The 4,563-nt window shown below is 57.7% G+C and overlaps 2 non-coding genes across 2 annotated transcripts; both read right to left on the reverse strand.

Moving 5' to 3' along the window:
* Window positions 1–876: 876 nt before the first annotated feature.
* LOC142792771 (5.8S ribosomal RNA) lies at window positions 877–1,029 on the reverse strand. The gene has a single exon (XR_012891193.1). It is a non-coding gene; the product is annotated as a 5.8S ribosomal RNA (ribosomal RNA).
* Window positions 1,030–2,748: 1,719 nt separating this feature from the next.
* On the reverse strand, window positions 2,749–4,563 carry LOC142792762 (small subunit ribosomal RNA). Its single transcript, XR_012891184.1, has one exon. It is a non-coding gene; the product is annotated as a small subunit ribosomal RNA (ribosomal RNA).

Genomic DNA, 4,563 nt, shown 5'->3' on the forward strand with positions numbered 1-4,563 from the left:
CGTCGTCCGAGCAGTTGCGTGATAAACGACCGTGTCGAAAGCCCAAACACCGCCGAGGCCAGTCGCCGCCGCCGCAAGGGCAGCCACGCAGCCTGGCGAGAGGCATCGTCTCGTGTAGCGTCGCCCCCGCCCCAACTGGAGTGGCCCAGTTTTTTGAACGGGACGGGAACTGCGAAGCACTTAGACCGACGGCGGACTACGACGAGAACGCCTTAAGCTTCGCCAACGTTTCGCCAACTCGTGCGGGAGACTTTTTCCGCTTCGCGGCAAGTCGTCGCGCCGTGCTCTCCGCATCAACCGCGTACGCAGCGAACCGCAAACGTCGGGCGCAGCCTCCTCACCTCCCTGCGCTTTGCGCGCGAACGTTCCCTGTTCGCGCGGCAAAGCCTGGAGGAGGCACGGCCCCGCAGCGTGTTCGAGCGCCCGGTCTACGGGACACCCTGCTTACTTCGAGGGCAACAAGCGCAACGCAAGGCTGCGATCTCGCGCACTTTGCGCACGGCTGGAGAAGCTTTGCTGGCCGGCTTTCGCTCCTCGTGTTTACCGTGCGTTAAAGTTGCGCGTCCGTGGCTCTCGCAGCTCTTGCGCGCCCGGTCGCAGAGAGGAGTACGCAACCTCGACCGCACTTTCCCTGCAGGCTTCCTTCCGACTCGAAGTCCTGCGGCGGTCTCAACGAGGTGCCACATCCTCAATGCAGTCGGTCGCCCCCGTTTCGGTTGGGCTCTGGCACGACGGTCGCCACCGTCTCGCCCTTGAGTGGCCGCTGTTGGCGCTCGCTGTGAGGTGTTCAGCGTGCTGTCCGTGTTGCCGACGCGGTCAAAACGAGTCGACGGCTCACGTTCCCTTGTGCGCCGAAGGCTCTCTTGATATGTGATCCGACCCTCAGACAGACGAAGCCAAGGGAAGACCCAAGGCCGCAATGTGCGTTCAAAGAATCAGTGCTCAGTGTGTCCTGCAATTCACACCAAGTCTCGCAGCTGGCTGCGTTCTTCATCGACCCGAGAACCGAGTGATCCACCGCTTAGAGTCGTGAAAAAGTGTTTGTTCAATTCCGTACAGTCAAAACCAAACGTTTCTGGCACTCGGCCAAACAGTGGCCAAGAAGGGCGCTTTTCAGCGCACGCTTGGACTCCAAAACTCTGCCGCGCCTTTTTCGGCTGCCGCAAATCGAGCAAACGGTGTGTTTCGGACGGCGTTTCGCTTCCGCTACTTGCGAGTGCTTTCGTGGTCCACCCCTCTATAAATACTCGGGAGGCGTCGAAGCCGGTTCTCCAAGCCGGACCCGTAGGTATCGTTGTGTGCTCGCTCTCATTGGCCCGCCTAACCAGAAAATGCCTGCGGTACACCCATTTGGATAAGAGTGCACGCAGATGCGGGCCTCGACGGCTACACATTTCCTCGGGCGGCCGCCTCCCGGCCTCCGTGGAGCGCGGGATGCACGGTCCCATCGACAAGCCTCTCCCGTTTTTACCGTGGCGTCGCGGTTCACCACGGCGGGCGGGTCGGTCTCCTCCGCATAAAAAGGGGGACCCCCGCTTTTTGTTCCACGAAATCGCACAAGCTTTTTTCGCATCCACGGTTTGCCACCGCACACCAAAATGCCGATCCGGCTGCCTACTTTAGCCAACAGGTGGAGCCAGGCGCGCCGTACTTGCGCGGCACTTCCCACGTCCACCGAAGTCGGTGCCAAGGACCACTTTCGGCGCCGGAGCCGCGTACGAGCCTACTCGAGGCGGAAGAACGAAGCCAGCAAGGGCCTGGCCGCAAGTGCGTTCAATTGTCGGGACGTCCAAGTCCCTCGTTCTTCCGTGCTTCCTCTTTCGGCAAGTCGTTGCGGCACCTTCCCAAAGCGCGCAGACCCGCTAATCGCGACGAGCGCGACGTGGCCGTGCCGCCTTTCCCTCGGCAGCAAGCAAAACGCCTGGCAACGTCGACGCTCCCCTAACCGCGATCTCGCACCGTGTTTCGTGTGGCGAATTCAAAAGCCGGCCGGCGCTGCTGCAACCATTACGGTCGGTACGCATACGCCGTGGAAGGCGGGACGGTCATCGGAGCGTGCGGTTCCTCCATCGAGTACTGCGCACCTCGGCCGTCGCATCGCCGTGCCATGACCGGCCGCGCGTCAACGCGAACCGGTGCCAGCGAGATCCCTCGCCTGCAAGAACCGACCGGCAGCCTCCGTCACCCGAGGACGCGGAGGCGCTTGCCGCGGACGGCGGGACGGTATGCACTGGTGCACAGCGGACCCGTCACATCGCCAGTTCCTTGACCGACCGCCGACGCTTGTGCCGTTCCTCTCGTACTTGGCAGTCGCCGCGCGATTGTCGGGTCTCGTTCTTGCACGCTCGAACGGTCGGGAGGGCACTCGGCTGGCGTTTCGGGAACGCGCAGCCTCGCCTTCTACCGACGTAACCACGACTCGCCGTTCGCGCTCCGCCGCTCCTGTTTACAGTACTAGGCGGTCCCGCAGCGGTCGGGTCGCGCATTTCGAGCGCTTCGAGCCACGGTGCAGTGGCGGGTCGAAAGCCGACCTATGAGTGCGTTGCGCCGTTTGTACCCGCGTCCGCCACCTGGCCGACCGTCCAAGGTCGCGGTGTTGGCGTCCGCTGGGCGCAACAATTTGTCACGGGGTGCCGCTCCACATTCAGGCAGCCCCGTGGGGAAAAGCCGACCCCGCGTCCAAACGGGGTCAGCGGCAGAAAGTGTCGGGCGCAGACGCAGCTGAGGCGCTCACCCTTCACAATCCGTTAATGATCCTTCCGCAGGTTCACCTACGGAAACCTTGTTACGACTTTTACTTCCTCTAAATGATCAAGTTTGGTCATCTTTCCAACAGACCGGCGCAACCGAAAGGCCGCGCCGGACATCGGTCCGAAGACCTCACTAAATCATTCAATCGGTAGTAGCGACGGGCGGTGTGTACAAAGGGCAGGGACGTAATCAACGCGAGCTTATGACTCGCGCTTACTGGGAATTCCTCGTTCAAGGGGAACAATTGCAAGCCCCTATCCCAATCACGAAAGAAGTTCCACGGGTTACCCAGTCTTTTCAGACAGGGATAAAGACACGCTGCTTCCTTCAGTGTAGCGCGCGTGCGGCCCCGGACATCTAAGGGCATCACAGACCTGTTATTGCTCTGTTTCGTGCGGCTAGGAGCCGCTTGTCCCTCTAAGAAGGTTGTAAGGTGCTGGGAACCCCGCACCTATTTAATAGGCTAGAGTCTCGTTCGTTATCGGAATTAACCAGACAAATCGCTCCACCAACTAAGAACGGCCATGCACCACCATCCACCGAATCAAGAAAGAGCTCTCAATCTGTCAATCCTCCCAGTGTCCGGGCCGGGTAAGTTTTCCCGTGTTGAGTCAAATTAAGCCGCAGGCTCCACTCCTGGTGGTGCCCTTCCGTCAATTCCTTTAAGTTTCAGCTTTGCAACCATACTTCCCCCGGAACCCAAATACTTTGGTTTCCCGGAAGCTGCCCGCCGAGTCATTTGAGTAACTCAGGCGGATCGCTGGTTGGCATCGTTTATGGTCAGAACTAGGGCGGTATCTGATCGCCTTCGAACCTCTGACTTTCGTTCTTGATCAATGAAAACATTCTTGGCAAATGCTTTCGCAGTAGTTCGTCTTGCGACGGTCCAAGAATTTCACCTCTAGCGCCGCAATACGAATGCCCCCGTCCGTCCCTCTTAATCATTACCTCGTATTCCAAAAACCAACAGAACAGAAACGAGGTCTTGTTCTATTATTCCATGCAAGTTTATTCAGGCGACTCGCCTGCGTTGAGCACTCTAATTTTTTCAAAGTAAAAGCACCGGCCATCTCGAGGCACACAATGAAGTGCACCAAGAAAGAACCGGCATGATGTTCAGTCCGAGCCGTCGCATCGGGTAGATGCACTACTCGTCTGGAACTGAGATCCAACTACGAGCTTTTTAACCGCAGCAGCTTTAGTATACGCTATTGGAGCTGGAATTACCGCGGCTGCTGGCACCAGACTTGCCCTCCAATTGATCCTCGTTAAAGGATTTAGAGTGTACTCATTTCAATTACGGGGCCTCAAAAGAGTCCCGTATTGTTATTTTTCGTCACTACCTCCCCGTGCCGGGAGTGGGTAATTTGCGCGCCTGCTGCCTTCCTTGGATGTGGTAGCCGTTTCTCAGGCTCCCTCTCCGGAATCGAACCCTGATTCTCCGTTACCCGTAACAACCATGGTAAGCAAGTAACCTACCATCGAAAGTTGATAAGGCAGACACTTGAAAGAAACGTCGCCGGCTCGTGGCCATGCGATCAGCACAAAGTTATCCAGAGTCACCACACAATACGGGCCGAAACCCGATCGATCTTGGTCTAATAAAAGCACCCGTTACCCAAAGGGCTCCAGGCTCACTGCATGTATTAGCTCTAGAATTGCCACAGTTATCCAAGTAGGAAGAAACGATCTAAGGAACCATAACTGATTTAATGAGCCATTCGCGGTTTCGCCTTATTTCGGCATGTACTTAGACATGCATGGCTTAATCTTTGAGACAAGCATATGATTACTGGCAGGATCAACCAGGTA

The sequence above is a fragment of the Rhipicephalus microplus genome, unplaced genomic scaffold (assembly GCF_043290135.1).
Source record: "Rhipicephalus microplus isolate Deutch F79 unplaced genomic scaffold, USDA_Rmic scaffold_244, whole genome shotgun sequence".
Classification (NCBI taxonomy): domain Eukaryota; kingdom Metazoa; phylum Arthropoda; class Arachnida; order Ixodida; family Ixodidae; genus Rhipicephalus; species Rhipicephalus microplus.